Source organism: Equus przewalskii, chromosome 15 (assembly GCF_037783145.1).
Source record: "Equus przewalskii isolate Varuska chromosome 15, EquPr2, whole genome shotgun sequence".
Taxonomy (NCBI): domain Eukaryota; kingdom Metazoa; phylum Chordata; class Mammalia; order Perissodactyla; family Equidae; genus Equus; species Equus przewalskii.
The window spans coordinates 74,670,097-74,686,602 of record NC_091845.1 but is presented as its reverse complement, the minus strand read 5'-3'; the positions used below and the strand labels follow the sequence as shown (position 1 = coordinate 74,686,602).

Below are 16,506 nucleotides of genomic sequence, written 5' to 3'. Positions count from 1 at the left end.
ACGTGCTGGCCAGGTGGCAGGTGGCAGCCAGAGTGCTTTGCAGCCATTATTCCACTGACTCCTCACAGCCACCTCACCGAGAAGGCATTGTTTAGCCGCTGCCAGTGATGAGGAACCCTGAGGTCACGGAGGCTCTGTGGCTTGTCCAAGGCCACATATCTCCATCCGCGAGTGCGACCACAAAGCTCCCAGCTCAGCCACATGGCCATTCTGCCTCTTCTCCCTTCAGATCTAGGACCTGGGAGTCACGTTCCGGTCACATTCCCCCTGCTAGGGTGGGGCAGGGGGCTGAGGGCTGGACCTCGTCTCTTTATCTCAGGGTCCCCCTGGCGCCCTGGCTTTCTGCACAGAGACGCTCCTGGTGTCTGCTGTCCACATTTCCAAAGCATAGGCTTGACACTGGGAGCAGACCCAGATTTTGGCTCGGACGGAGTGGAGGGCAGAGGTGGTGTAGGTGCCATGCCCATAGGCCACATGGGTCCCAGAGGAGTGGGGTGGTGGCCCTCATAAGGGAGACACCATGTGAGGAGTCCCAGTGGACACCAGCCCCGGAGAGCGGTCAAGAAGGAGGGGGTCCTTCCCTGCCACCCCTACTCCCCAAACACCGAGCTGCCTGCAGCTCCCAGTGCCCAGCTCCCTGGCTGCACCTGCCTCCTATGCTGGGGAGGCCATACCCTGCCCCTGAGCCTTCTGACGGCAGCAAGGCAAATCCCCTCATGCTGTCTTTCTCCCGAGTGGGGGGTGGGGAGCTAAACAGAGCACAACTTCACAGCTGTCCCTCAGGGCTGTCCCAGCCCAGAGCTGCCCATCCATGGCCTCACACCAGCGCAGGAGGTAAGCGGCCCAGGAGAAGGGCAGGGGCGGTGAAGACAGCAAAAGGAAGGCCTGAGCCCGGGGAAGGCATCCCTCTGCGCCAGCAGCCCCTGCCTATGAGATGGACACTTCCTGCCAGGGCTGACAATGGCCAAACCCCAGCCCTCCAAGTCCTGGCTGACCCATCTCAACTGCTTCATCCTGTAGTTCAGGAAGAGGGACTCGGGAAACAAATAGACATCCCAAACTCGTGTGTTGGCAGAGACTAGGTTGATAAATGAGAGAAGGGGGCAGGCACAGGCAATAAGGAGCAGTGGGGCCTGTGGTAAATAGGAGACAACTCTTACTCTGACTGTGGCAACATGAGCATCTCTGCAACAGGCTGGCCAGACAGTCTACACCGTTAAAGAGTAGCCAGAGATCTGAATTTTTATGTGAAACTGACTTTTTAAATGTTGGCTACCAATGAAAAAGTTTTACACATTATATAAGCCAAACAAGTGACCCCTGGGTGGCCCCAGCCCACAAGGGCACCTGCTGCCACCCTGGCACGCCTCACACATCAAGTGGTACGGCCACTGCAAGGCAGATGACTCCAGGCGCTGCCCCGGCCTGGCCTGGCTTTGGCTGCACGGAGGTGTGAGATCACAGCGGGTGGCAGTGACACTGTGGAGGGCAGCAGCCAGTGTCACTCACCTGTGGACTCTCCAGTCTTTGGGGGGAGGGCACGCAGCCCACCCCAGGAGTGGGCTGATCCCAGGGAGGACGAGGGCAGAAAGGCACATTCAAAAACGACTGTTGCTTTGATTTGTTTCCATCATTTATATTCAAAACGTTAAACACCATTAATGAAAAATGTGAAATATTTTATGTTTGACCAAAAATGCGAAGAAACAGGGTCTAAGCTGTTCTTTAAGGTGGTGAGAGGCACTCCAGTCTCTGTTTTAAAAGAGTAGCCAGGCTGTAGAGAGTCAGGCTGGAGCAAAATCTGAGGGAAACTTCCTGAAAACGAGGCGGGCATGGAGATGAGCGGCGGGGGAGGTGGGGGATTTTCCTGGGCAGAGGCTGTGAAGCAGGACAAGGGAGGGAGGAGGGTCGGGCTGCTGGCCCAGAGGGTGGGACCAGAGCTGGAGGGTCGGTGGGATGATGTCTCGGGGACCCTTCCAAACTCCGGAGCTCAAGCCCACTCAACTGGAAAGAAAAGCAGGAGGCCGCTTTCCCCAGCTCCCCCAGGCTCTAGAGAGCTGCTGCCTTTTCCCTGCTCTCCTAACCGGCCTGGCCAGGCGGGACAGCTAGTCCTGGCCAGCAGAGAGGGGCGGCAGGCAGAGCTGGCAGACCTGCTCCATTCCCAAGGGGCAGGACCTGTCCAGAAGCCACTGTTGGCCAGGGGTCCAGCCTCCCACCTCTCCTTTTCCTAGATACAGCACTTTCATAAAAAGTCATGAAACAAAGCTTTTGCCCCTCTGCTAGGCGTGTGACCTCTGGCACATTGCTCAACTCACTTTGTGCCTCCGTTTCCTCACCTGTTAATAACAGATCCACCTCCCAGCGTTGTTTTGAGGACAGAATGAGTGAATATACGCAAGTGTTTACAACAGGGCCCGGCACAGAAAGGGCTGCTGTTATTATTGCTATTATCAGCAGCAGCAGCACGTTGTAGGAACACGCGCCAATGCCCACTCCCCTAAACTGGGCAGCAGGGGCCACAGAGCTATGTTTTCCAGGGTGCCCCAAAGCCCTCATGGCAGGGGGAGTGTGGGGGGTGGGTGCTCGCTCTGCATCCCCTCCTTCAGCCTGAGAAGCTCTCAGCACAGCCTGCTCATAGGGAGACCCCGCCACTCAGCTGCACTGAAGTGTTACTGCTCCTGTGGCTTGGCCATGCCAGCGTTCAACAAGGAAGCCAGTTTTATTTCTGATGGCTGGAGGAATGATCATAACCCGCAACGCGCCCTGGCTTGTTTCAGGGGAGCAGAGAAAGGGGGCAGCTGCAGTGCTACAGCCCACCCCATAGTCCGTCTGATGTGGACACTCCCCACCGGGCACAGTGGGAGGCAGAGCAGAAGTTAGCAGCAAGGAAATGAATCTGACGGGCCCAGTTCTGAATCCCAGTTGTGTCACTTACTAGCTGTGTGACCTTGGAAAAATTATAAACCTCTTGGTGCAAAACTACTGTTGGTGAACGGTAGCGGTGGATCCCAGCCAGAAGAGGAATCAGTCCGAGTCCTGCGGCCACAGTTGATAGTTATCATGCCTGCTTATTATGAAGTCCTGACCACATGCTAAGTAAGCACTTTACATACATTTCCCTGACCATCCCCGCTGGCCCTCAGACTAGGTGAGATTGCTGTCAGGCCCTTCCGAAGTGCCCTGCTGTCTGTCTGGCCAGCACTTGGCATGCTGGGGGTCAACTGCTTAATGGTTTATGACGTACTGTGTCTCCCCTACTGGACTGTCAGCGCCAGGAGGGCAGGCCCGCCTTGTTTTATCTTCTACTATATCTCCAGTGCCCAGCACATGCCCGACACAAAGACGGCACTGGATCCATGGATCTACGTCAGCGCCAATCCTCACAGCTATGCTGCAAGAGGTTCTAACAGGAGGGAAAACCAATGAACACTTGGGTTTGCTCGGGTCCTTGGGAAAGAAGGCCTAACTCAAGAATTCCAACTGTCTAGTACCAAGGACAGTGATAATCCATCCTTCTGCTGGGTCTTACTGCAGGTAGAGGTGCTGGCCTTGCGGGTCATAACTGGCTCAGACGAGCTCCCTACTGGCTCTTTTCAGGCATCAAAAGACAGGCCCACAGACTCATGGAGGATACATGTCATTACTGCTCTGCAATCAAAAGTAATGGAAACATGGAGTTCTCAGACGTCCTGGGGGAAAGGGTCCAGGAAAACTGGTCCCTGGAAAATGGCAGTAAACTAGACTTGAGGAGACAAACAGCCCGGGAGAAATTCTCTGGGGGTATGAGCAGGCAGGGCGAGGACGTCTGGTCCTCAGTTTTTACTTCTGCCCTGTTCTGAGCGATGGGTAACCCCCTTTCTTTAAGCCCTTGGTGAAGGCCTGTTATAACAACAGGCATGGCTTAGCGGGGCTTAGGGAAGGAGAAAGCCAAGTGCAGAGTGTGGCAGCTGACCTGGGAGGCCGGACGGCCAGCGAGCATGGTCCCCACCCCGAAATCCTCAGAAATACTGCAGATATGGAGGGTTTTCATCGACACTTGGGTAATTTTTAAAGAAAAATAAATGATACAGGTGGAAAACTTCTACAAGGAGAGAATCCTTTGGGAAGAAAGAAGAAATATTGGGGAGAGCCCCCCATTTCCACATATGTGGGATGAGGGCCTGACCCAGTAAAACTGGACTAGAGAAGAAAGGGACATGGGCCTGGCTGGGACAGCTGCGTTACAGCAGCCTTGTTCCCTGTGAGGGACACAGCAAAAGAGGCTCAGTGGTGGGGACTCGCCCAAGGTCACAGAGACAGCAGGTGGTGGGGCAGAACTTGGATCGGGGGGCTTGTGGGCCTACAGCCCGCGCCCCTGCCCTCTCCTGCAGGTCTTCTGATGAAGGAAAGGAGGACTGACATCCCCAAGGTCCTTCTGGCTGCCCACTCTGCAGCCCTGCTGGTGGCCCAGACCCCTGCCAGAGACCCTGCCGGTGGGGCCTCTCCTTCCACACGGAGAGGCTCTCCCAGCCCTCCGCCCGTCTCGCCCATTCACACACAGCGACCCTACAGAGAAAGAGGCCTGTCAAAGGCTGAGCTAGAAGGGTTATTTTGTTGAAGTGCCAAATGACCTGTTCCTGCTCCCCCTTTCCATCCCTCCAGCCACCCCAGTTTAAGTCCAGAAGTAAAACAAAGGCTTTGTTTCTTTATTTTGATTTCCTCTGTAAAATCTCAAACATGCAGGAAACACCCGCCCAGCCTCAGATAAGTAGACTCAGGCCGCTGTCCACTGTGGGCGGGTGGGGTCGGGGCAGCGAGCGGGGGCGGGTGGGAGGGTTCTGAAGCCAGCTGACCTTAGCTCCCCGGGAGTGCCAACAGGGCACCTGGGCCCCGGGCTCCTTAGCACGAAAAGAAGGGCTTGGGTGTGAGGAACACCAGGCCTTCCCAGCTCTGCCGCCCCAGGAGCCTCAACCTGAGGAACGTGGGGTAGAAGGATGGCTGAGAAGATAGATCTCATACAAGCTATTTTTTAATATATGCCTTCAAGGCTTCGGGACAGTGGCTCCACCCTTTTCCATCATCTCCGGTTACAATAAAGCAGGCATTGAAAGAAGAACATGATAGAGGCTATTCTGGGCTGTTGAGACAACTTGTGAGAGAACGGTACTTGCCAAGAAAGATGGGTTTGCCTCTCTCTCCTCCTCGGGACCTCCAGTTCCAGTGGAATCAAAATACAAAGGGATGAATTTGTGGGTTATCTAAAAGGGGGACTTTTCAAGAAGGTATACTGAAATTCTAAAGGATAAAAAGGAAAAAAAAACCCCTAAACTTAATTAAAATTAATTTTGCTTTTGAAATGAATATATAATGCTTTGGGGAGGCAAGAATCTGTCCCTAGACTGCCCCAAAATGGTTGGCACCTATGGAGTGGGTGGGCCTCCCCAGCTCCACCACGCCTTCAGCAACCTCCACACACCTACAAGTACTTCTACTTTTAATGTGGGTGCTTGATATAACTAGGGGCAGCCTAACACACGGTTGTGTATAGCAGATTCTTTTTAAACCAGAACTTTTCTTTTAAAAGTGGGCCTGCAGCATCATTTCAAATAAAAAAATTTTTTTGACGGGAGAGCATTTTGGGGGAGGTACCCTATTCGTTTCCTTAACCAGTCTATCCCTCGGCCAGGGCTACACCACTTTCATCACCCCAGTTTGGTAGGGTATTTTAAGGGCTGGTAAGACCCGTCCCTTCTCCTCACTCATTCAACGGTCTATAAGCTAGGGGGGGAATCAAAGGCTCAACTTGGATTTTGAGACACTTCACTTTGGTCAACCATAGGATGCCATTTAGAGGAGGCAAAATTGGAGCTAGAGAAAGAGTTAGAAAGCTATTGCGGTCATCTAAGCGACAGATGCTAAGGCTGGAGCCAAAGCAGATACGGTTAGAAATAAGGGGAGAAGTTCAAGAAGAAATAACCAAAACCATCAGGATTCGGAAGAAAAAAAAATGTGGGCCTGGAAACATAACATATATGTATTTCTGTATAATCAAATAGGAATTGGTTTTATAATATGTTTAATTGCCTTCCCTGGTAAAGTCTTTGATCGCTTCTCTTGCGAGACAGACCCCTACAAAGCACATCCTTCTGAGGTCTCTGGGCTCCAGCCGTTGCTGCCTTCTGCAGCATCTCCAGCAGAGTGAGGGAAAAGGACACAGGCAGTGTTGTTCTTTGTTGGCAACTCGGGGACAGAAAACATGTCAACTGCTTCTCATCACTTAGTAAGAGGATTTGGGGACTCCCTTGGGTCTCCACGTTCTATTATGAAACTAGTTCAAATCTTTGCCCCCCCCAGTCGTGACTCCCTAAAAATGGGATCCGCCTGGGTGTGGGAGGCTTTTCCAGAAGCTCGGGAATCTTTTCTGCACAGCTTTAAAAAGCACTGCTTTGCTAACCGCTCTAACTCAAGCCCCAGCTCCACGCCTGCGGGATCACATCAGGCTCCCACTGGCTCGAGTCAGTCCGGGGGCGCGAAGGAGAAGGCTGCAAACAGGTGGGTGAGAAACCGTCTCTGTGGTCACGGGGAGCCCCAGCCTCTGCAGCTGAGACCTGCCTCTGCCTCCTGCTCAGCACGGCAGGGAGGACGACCCAGGACCAGGCACCTGGGGCACTTTCTTTCTGGGAATGCTGAGCAAAGGGAAAGCTGGAGGGGCGAAGTGAGGGATCAGGAAGGTACCGCCTTGTACGTCAGTCTGCCTTCCTTTAAAGCAGCACTACACTTTAGAACATAAATCTATTTTATTAATGACTGTTCAGGATGAGCTGCTTAACAAATCACTGTCATCTAACTATAAAAAGAAAATCATGTTTTCTCTCTCTTTTTTCCAAATACATATATCTACCATTAAAATGATGGTTTGGTTTGGGCAGATGTGACTAAGCCGTGCTCTGCAGCCCGGCCTGAGCCCACAATGTCAGGGCAGGGGTTTTTGACGGCGGACAAACTTTCTGGAAAGCGTTAAATCCAAAAATGCCTACTCATTGGCAGCAAAAGGATCTGTCCCTGAGCTCGATGGAGCTCCAGGGGGCGTTTTCATTGAATTAGCAGGGACACGCACCTAAAAGAGCCAGGACATGGAAACTCAGGAGCAAGGCTCCAAAAGCTCCCACAGGCTGAGGACAGGCCAAACCACCAGGCCCAGTGACCAGGGACACGCAGGGAGTCCTGCCCTTCCGAGCGCAGAGAAGACGGTCTCATCTGTTCATTTTGGGTAATGGGTACCTGGTGTTTGTCATATTACCCTTTATATTTTTCAAAATGAAAAAATATACCAAGTGCGCAAATGATTTAGGGGTTCAGAGTTAACTATGAGGTTAACGAGAGGCAGGGAAGACCAGGCCATGGTAGGCTCGCTCTCTGCCGCTCTTCACCCACTGATGCTTCTGCACCTCGTAACTTCTGCTGCCTCGTAATGTCTTCACACATCGGCTGCTCATCCCCTCTCAGGAGGCCCTTGCTCCACCACAGTGCTGATGATGTTTGGCCAGACCCCCGTGGGACATGCCCCATGTGCACCAGGAGAGACGGCACGTGTCATTTTCGCTCAGCCAGCTCTGGGAGCAGCGGAGTGTAGCAGAAGGAACACGTGCTTCGGGACCAGACAGCCCTCGGGCAGACTCCTTCCAGGCTCTGCTCCTCTCAGGCTATGACTGAGGGCAGCCCAGTTGACCTCTCTGAGCCTCAGTGTCCACATCTGTCAAAGGCTAACAGCAAAACTGATGTAGGGTTAGAGATGGCAGATATAGGGTGTCTAGCCAGGCAGCCCACAAGTCTTCGTCGAAGGAAAGATGGGAGGATGGGAGGGAGGGAGGGAGGGAAGGGCAGGCTGACATACTGAGAGGCTGTCTTTAAACCATGCCACTCAAGGAGCAGGTGAAGAAAGCAGAGCTGCTCCTCGTGCTGGAGAAATGCACGAGGCCAAAGGTTCACGTGGGACAGAGCCAGCGGGACAGGCTAAAGGAAGAAAGGAAAGAACTTTGCAAGGATGAGAGAATCCCCGAATGGGGTGGACTAACTTGAGGGGCAGCAAGCTCCCTGTCTCTGAAGCGTCCAGCTGGAGACAAGGTCCCCACAGGCTGCTTGGAGGGGCTCCCCTGTTGAAAGTTTCCCAGCTGTGACTCAGGGCTCACTTGCCCATTTGGCTCATAGTGTCTATTACTGAACTATTACTGGCTTAATCTTTACCTTAGAATCATCATACTTTTTAACTCAAAATCTTTCTTTAGCCTTAATCTGAGCAAAATGTCCATCAAAGGACCGACCCAGTGGCCCAGTAATTAAGTTTGCACACTCTGCTTGGGCAGCCCGGGATTTGCCAGTTAGGATCCCCAGTGTGGACTCATGTACTGCTTATCAAGCCGTGCTGTGGCAGGCATCCCACATATAAAGTAGAGGAAGATGGGCATGGATGTTAGCTCTGGGCCAACCTTCCTCAGCAAAAAAACCAAAAAACAAAAACAAAAAAAACCCCACTCATTAAAAAAACCCAGGTTTGTTGTGATGCCTGTACTTTTATAATACATACAAACAAGTATATAACTATTAAAATGAAAGATGCTGCATGTGTCCCACCTAAAACCATCTCCCTCACCACCAGGAGAAACACACTTTACTGGGTCTGAATCTAGACTAGAGGTGTCCCAGGCACTCCTTCTGGGTCTACATTCTGTTATCTTAAGGCTGCCTGAATATTGATAATGCTCTTAATTCTTATGACTCTTTCTGGTCTCCCAAGCACCTTCTCATCTGTGTATTGCATCTAATCCCCATGACAAGCCTGAGGGTGGGCAGAGATGGAGCCTGGGCCCCTGCAGCACGGGACCCACCCAAGGCCCCACAGACAGTCAGAGGACCAGATCCTGAGCTCAGAGCTCCCAGCGCTCCATCCCACCCTCCTTTATTCCACCATTACACGCTGCACCGCCAAACGCACGCCTGGTGCTCTCCAAAATCTCAACAGCAATACAACCCAAATGCAAACTGTGATGTTTTATCCATCTAGGTGGCCAGATGCCAGACTCTCTAGATGAAATATGCCCCTCTGAGACCCAGAATGTCACCTCAGCAACCTGTGATGACCCACATCGTCATTTGGCCATCTGGCCCTCAGCAGGCCCCACCTAGTAAAACAACAAGAATACTAAAGGACGATGATAGGGACATTAAAAAGCTAAATACAGGCCTGGCCCCGTGGCCAAGTGCTTAAAGTTCCATGCACTCTGCTTCAGTGGCCTGGGTTTGCAGGTTTGGATCCTGGGTGTGGACCTACTCCCCTCACCAGACATCCTGTGGAAGTGTCCCAAATACAAAAATATAGAGGACAACTGGCACAGATGTTAGCTCAGGGCTAAGCTTTCTTAAGCAAAAAAGAGGAGGATTGGCAGCAGATGTTAGTTCAGGGGCTAATCTTTCTCAGCAAAAAGAAAAAAAAGGCTAAATACACATTGCTACTTCATGACTCCTACAAGAGGGACGGCCACAGAAAGCTGCGTTGGATCATGCCAACCAGCTAAAAGGGCCTAGGGGCTCAACAGTGGAGGCCAGGCCAAAGAGGACGAGGGGGTGGAGACTCCGGGAATAGGCGGGACTAACCTCATCCCCTATCACACACAACAGGAACACTACCTAGAAGTGTTAGAAGACAGGAGACAGGCACCACGGAGTGCACGGCAGGCACCAAGGAGTGCAATGTGGCTGTCAGCTCGGTCTCAACACAGTGGGCTCTGCTGGCTGAAGTACCGCTCTCTTGGTAGGAGTTCCATAAGACAGATCTGCTGGCTAACTGCAACTCACAGGCTGAGAACTGACAATGGTCCCACCCTGTTTTCACCCTTGACACCCATCTCTACCACAACGGCACGCTGGCCTGGTGGGAGGGCAGCGCCAAGTAGGTCCTCGTAAACAAAAGTGAAGCAACGTGGCTCTGACCAGGGGATCTAATCTGGGATCCAGGTCTCATTTTCAGAGATCCATGAGCCCCCTGAACTGTATGCCCCACTTTGTACATCCAAGCAACTTTTCTCTGGGCTTCCCATTGGCATGTTAAAGAGACTGTGACCCAAGAAGGTAAAAACCATTGCTCTGGACCCCAGACCCTCAGCCTTCTTGGCTGCCTGTCCCATGCAAGAACTTGCTGGAAGTGGCACTAATGTCCCATCCCCATGTACAGAGACTTCACAAGAGCTGAGAGCATCTTTGGGAGATCTAAGCTCTGCTTAATCCACTACTACTTGGGTTTTGTTATTTATAGCCAACAGCATCCCCAAGGATCCAGTACCATAGGGCCCAGTAGCATCATCCAAGACCACGAGGGTTGGCAAGGCCTCAGAGTCCACCCACAAAATTGCTCTCAAAGCTTGAGTTCTCTGCTCAGCCTTGAGACAATGGAGACCTGCCAGATGCCCCAGGGCACAGGGAGCTCACCCAGATCCTTCCTTTTTCCCACCCCCAGACAAAGGTAACTGTACCTTATAGCCAGCCGGATACCTGCCCCGGACCTGGCAGTTACAGAGCCACGGGCATTCAACACACTCTCTGGACACTTGAGAACATTCTAGCTTTGCACAAGAATGTGCTCCCACTTAGTTCCCATGAGTATGGTTTATATGAAGGACACAGCACTCAGGAGCAAGTATGTTTTCTGTCGCTGGCAGGGAGGCACACTCCATTAGGGCATTTCATCGGCAGAACAATGACTGGAGCAGGCGTGAAATATAAAATGGAGGTCACATTTCCCTGAGAACTCACTTGATCCAGCAGGCTGATCAACATGGAATTCAGACTGAGGTTAGGACCGCCACCCCAGGAGCGAGTTCAGTTCATCAGCGCCTAGCAGTCCCCCTGGGTCCAGGTGAGCACTCAAGCTCAGGAAGCAAACCGTGGGATAAGGGACCTGTCACTTTATAAGCAGCTCAGACTAACTGAAAGCGTGAAATACCTGTGGTTAGAGCTAATAACAAAATAACAGTTATACTCGTCACAAAAACATCTTACACAGGTGAAAACATGAGTAGTGGAAAATGCAAGCTGCCATATGCAGGAGCAGAGCTGGCAACCCTGGAAGACTGTTGCTTGCCTCCCGAGGGTTCAGCAGAGGGCCTTGACGCCCCCTCTCCGTAAGGAAAAGTCCAGGACACGGAGAGGGGAGGCAGTTTCTACCAGAGAACCCATCTTACTCAACACCCTCCCCCCAAAGAGGATGGCAGCCCCTGCGGCCTTGAAAACCCCAAAGCCTCAAAGCTCGGTGCCTCCCGCCTGGCCCGAGAAAGGGCAAACGACACCACTAACCACAGACAGAGAAGCCAACTGACTGCTGAGAACAGACCCAAGGGTGAAAACCAGGGCCCAAAATGTTTTCAGCCCCAGTCAGCAGGGACACGCGATTTACAGGAAATTAGGAGATTTACAAAATGCTGGCCAGCTCAAGTTTCTACCCCGGGAAGAGAAGCAGGACCAACTCTCAGAACTGTCCCAGAACATGCTTTGTTCACTGCAAAGCCCCTGACACGTGTCAGTTATTAATACCAACAGCTCACCATCCCACACTTCAACCAATCAGCCAATGTCGATGGAGCCAAAGCTTAACACTATCTGCCCCCGGAGCCTCCATCCGCGGGACAGCCAGACCCTCTCGGGAGGGGTCTGAGCAGCTGCATAGTCTAAAGTGTGGATTCTAGACGCGATCATGGGCAAGTTACTGAGTCTTTCTAGCCCCGATCTAGTTCGCCATTTGCATATAGGATAATAATAAAACCTTTCTGGAGGAGTCTTGTCAAATGATGAGCCAGCACGTCCACCCAGCCCCGGTCTCTGTGAGCCCTGCCGGCTGCTCTGATTACGGAGAGCTCCAGGGAGCTCTTAAGACAGATCTCATCCTCTCGCGGCCAGGAAGGGCACTCTTTGGAGCCCACAATTCCCAGCCTTGTCAGTCCCCATCTCTGGTCAGGTCCGGGAGGGAGGGTGAGTCCTGGAGGCGGAAGCACCATTCTAGCCCAAGGAGGCCCGTGGGGGGAGGGGGGCAACTCCAGAGCTCCGCGATCAGGGCCCCGATGAAGCAGCCCTTGTCCACCGCTCCAGCCTCGGCTTTGTCCCCGGCCAGCACAGACCTCCGTTTCAGCCAGAGTCTAACTGGGTGTCCAGTGCCCAGGCATCACCTCCTCTAGGAGGCCTTCCCTGACCTTCCACACTGTCTGCTCCCCCAACCACCGCGCTTCGCTGATCCCAGTCCCGACCACGCTGGGCTGTCGCTCAATTTGCGTCCCTACCTTCCGCGCCGAGTGGGAACTGGCACTGTGCCCCACACACGGGGGGCGCCCCAGCCAGGTCCGGTCAATGAATGAGCCGGGCCCTCGCTGCGACCAGAGCCCCAAGCCCCGGCGCAGTGCAGGGTTGTTTATGAAGCAGGCTGCTTTTCATTATTCTGATGACTCTGACAAGTCCCCCCGGCGGATCCCTGCCCTTGTTACGCCATTTTAAAAGGGGAGAAAGAGCCCCCGCCCCCACCCCCACCCCCAGCCCAGCCGCCCACCTCCCCGCGGGTTCTCGCCAGGGCAGACATGGAACCCAAGGGCGGTTACCAGGAAAGGGGCTCTCTGGGCGGTGGGCAGGCCCTCCCCACTGGGGTCTCGATCGTGGCCGATTTCTCGATAGCACACCGTTACGTGGGAGCCTGCGGTGGGGGCAAAAGGCCACTCACCGCCAGTCCAGAACGCACCCCCCACCCCCCGCCCGGAGGCGGCCACACCTCCGCCCCGGAACAAAGCACCCGCCCGGGCCCCCTCCCCTGCCCTGCCGCGCCGACCACTCACCGCGCGCTCCGGCCCCGCTCGGCTCTGGCCCTCAGGCCGCCTCCTCCATGCCCGCGCCGGCGAGGAGGCAGCGCCGCGCCCGCCCGGCCCCGCGGCAGCCGGACTGACGGCTCCCGGCCCGCGGGCCCGCCGGCCGCTCTCGCCCGTCCCCGCCCCGGCGCCTCCTTAAAGCGACCGCTCAGCCCGCGCGCGCCCCGAGCCCCGGCGCGCCGCGCATTCCTTATATTGCAACAGCGCCTGCTAAAAATAGAGCGCCGCCTGGGCGCGGGGGGAGCCGGGCCGGCGCCGCGACCCCGCCGCCCCCGCGTGCCGCCCGGCCACCCGGGCGCGCGGCCCGCCAAGTCCGGGCCACCCGCGCCGAGTCCCCCGGGCCGGGCCACGGAACTGGGCCCGCGCCGCTGCCTCCCCCGCGGCGCCGCGCACTTAGCCGGGTCCGACCCGTGGCGCCGCGGCGCCGGCGTTAAGGTGGACGCCGAATGGGAATTCGCCCGGGCCTCTTTAAGAGCCTCTGCGCTCCAACCTTTAAATCTCCGCTCGGCTGGGCCAACTTCTGAGCCGCCGGGCTCCTCCCTGGTCCTAGGCGATCCCGGGCCGCCGCCTTAACCGCGTTCCCTTCGCATCCCGCGACCTGTTTCTTCCTGGATCCTGCCCCCGGCGTCGCTTCCCCCAGGCCCTCTTGGTGCGCCTATCCTGGGCCCAAAGTTCGTTCAGATGGATACCACGGGGACAGGCGACACTCGCGCTCCATTTCATTGTTTCCTAACTCCTCTCCATCGGCGTCATTTTTTCCTTATTTTTTTTTTAAAAATTGAGATATAATTCACATACCATAGAATTCTACCTTTTAAAGTGTACAATTCAGTGGTTTTTAGTATGTTCACAAAGTCCTGCAACCATCACCATTATCTAATTCCAGAACATTTTCATATCCCCACTCCACCCCAAAAACCTACCCATTTGCAGTCCCTCCCCATTTCCCCCTCCCTTCAGCCCCTGGAAACCACTAATCTACTTTCTGTCTCTATGGATTTGCTTATTGCAGACATTTAGTATAAATGGACTCACAACAGGTGGTCTTCGTGACCAGCTTCTTTCACTCAGCACAACGTGTTCAAGGTTTACGCATGGTGCAGCGCGGAGCAGCCCCGCTTCCCTTTTCAAGACCGAATACTGTTCCACTGCATGTGTACACATTTTGTTTATCCATTCATCAGTCGGTGGACAGCTTCTTTGGACTTTTTGCCTATAATGAATCATGCTGCTATGAACATTTGTGTACAAGTCTTTGTATGAACATGCGTTTTCATTTCTCTTGGGTATATACCTAGGAGTAGAATTGTGGGTCATATCCTATGTTTAACATTTTGAGGAACTCCCAAACTGTTTGCCAAAGCAGCTGCACCATTTTACACTGCCACCGACACTGTATAAGAGTTCCAATGTCTCCACATCCTCACAGACACTTGTTCTTGTCTGTCTTTTTTGATGATAAGCATCCTAGTGGGGGTGAAGTGGTATCTCGTAATTTTGATTATCCGTGTCATTTTTGAGGACGTTCTTTTTCTGGGTGGACCTCAATGATGACTTGGAATCAGCTTTACAAGTCCAGGTAACCCATCCCCTTGTCATTTTGAGAGCTTCCCCCCTTACCCCAGGCCTAAGGGGACCTTTGCCCTGAGTCCTTCATGCCCTGCTGGGGCTGCCAATCCGATGCAGGTTTCAACTGGAAACCCAGGTGCCCAGGCAGCCGGTTGGTGAGAACCGTTGTGCCCCCTGCATCCCCACTCCCGCCTGCTGCTCTGAGGGCTCCGTGGACCCCAGGAGTCGCCGTGGCAGGGGGAATGCACTGGACACCCTCACCAGTCCCTCACCCTGGTAGGGAGTAAAAGAACTGGCTGAGGAGGGGCCTGGAGGGACGGATGTCCAGTTTGACTGGCTGGGTCTTGCCCTGGAACCCGCCTCTTCCTCCCCCTTCCATTTACCACAGGCCTTGGGGGAGGTGGGCAGGGGTCTGTGTGTCCGGGTTGTCTGTCAGCCCCTCTGTCAAGAGACGTCCTCTCCTGGGCCCTGACTGGCACAGTAGCCAGACTGTTGCCCCCAGTTGAGCTGAGTCAAAAATTAGTCTTTATGCCACTTTCATACATAAATCTTTAATAATCTGTCTCCTGAGTAAATGGAACTTACTCAGCTGGTGGTGACACACAGGTACCTGTGATTCTTTCAGGGTGAGGTTACACCCTGCCGGTTGTGGCTGGGGTCTTACCATGGGGCGTGTGTCCCATTTCAGCTGCTTCCTCTGCTCTGAACTTTGAATGAAAGCATGGCTAGCTTGCTGGCAAGTGGGGCTTTAGAGAACAGGGTTACTCAGCAGAAAAGTGAGGCCTGGGGTTGCTAGTTCATTCATTCATTCCGTCAACACTGCCAGAGCACCTACTGAGTGCCAGGCACTACCTCTGAGCAAACTCAGAGTGCCAGCCGCCAGCCGAGGGGTATGTGGTGTGGAAGAGGGAGGCACCAGGGCTGTGGGAACCCAGAGGGGAGGGGGCGAGGGCCCAGGGCAGGCTTTCTGGGAGAGGTGATAATTGAGCCAGGGCTTAAAGGACAATAACGTTAGCTAGGCTGAGAAAGAGGGAGCAAACCTTACACACTGAGGGTATGATTGAATGAAGTCTTTCCAAAAACTCCAGCAATCCGCATAGCTGAACAGGTGTGTTTGGGGCACGGTAGAAGCCAGACTCCTGGCCAAAAACCCAGGCAGGGCTCAGGCCCAACTTTCAGGCCCTGAGGTCCACTGCCAGCCGCAGAGCCAGGAGCTAGCTCCTGGAATAGGGTGAAGATCAGAGCCGCTGGGCTGACCCAGAGTAGAACTTCCCTGCTCAGTGACACGAGCAGACGGGCCTCATCCCCTGCAATGTGTCTGCACTTGTCTCTCGGCCCTGAGGCTTGCTGAGGACCAGGCCCCAGAGCAGACCCAACCTGGTCCAGTGGGCAAACCTCTGGGCTTGGGGACTTCAGGGCCAGGAGCCAGCCAGGTCATTGCGGGACAACTTTCTTCCAGAACTGCCTGCCCCAGTGTGGTCCCTGGGGGGTAAAAGCATCTCTGAGTTCCTGAGCATTCATGGTGTGCCAGACATGGGCACAGTGACGAGTCCGCACAGCTCCCAACACCGTGTGCAGAAGGTCTTACCCGCCCTCTTTGAGACATAAGGAGACCACAAGCCTAGTCCCACGGGGCCAGTAGACTGAGACACTGGCTCTTGTGACCACAGGGTCTGTACCCTTTCCCCTCTGTCTGTTGGCCTCGACAGCAGGTCAGTTATGTGTGTGTTTGGTGTTGGGAAAGCAGGGAGAAGGTGACGAGGACAACGGCACTCATTCCAGTCATAGTCTCTTCAGGCCCGTGGCGGGAAGTGGATCTTTTGCTGACCCTGAAGCACCACCATGGGTTAGCAGAAGAGCCCCACTCCACCCCCAGGCCCGTTCATCCCCTCAGCTGACCTCTCTTCTGTGCCAAGTACAAGGCCTTTGTTCCCCTGGGCTGACCACCATGTGGCACCAAGAACTACTTAATCTTCTCCCAGGTTTTTTAAGGCCGTTCCCAATCCAAGTTCAGTCGTTTCTCATCTTTAGCTCTCCCTGCACCCCGTCTGCAAAGCCCCCC

At 54.2% G+C, this 16,506-nt stretch overlaps 1 protein-coding gene across 5 annotated transcripts in view; it reads right to left on the bottom strand.

Moving 5' to 3' along the window:
• The window catches only part of MRAS (muscle RAS oncogene homolog), a 58,567-nt gene extending 45,005 nt beyond the window's left edge, over nt 1-13,562 (bottom strand). Inside the window, exons 1-2 of one of the 5 annotated variants that reach the window (XM_070577558.1) lie at nt 12,846-12,955; nt 12,615-12,706 (exon numbers count right to left, since the gene is read on the bottom strand). The gene's annotated coding sequence lies outside the window, so the exon portion shown is untranslated. Of the gene's footprint in view, nt 1-12,302; nt 12,539-12,614; nt 12,707-12,845; nt 13,042-13,365 lie in introns of those variants that run through there. The other 4 variants (XM_070577559.1, XM_070577556.1, XM_070577560.1 and 1 more) reach the window with 4 other exon arrangements.
• Nucleotides 13,563-16,506: the final 2,944 nt, after the last annotated feature.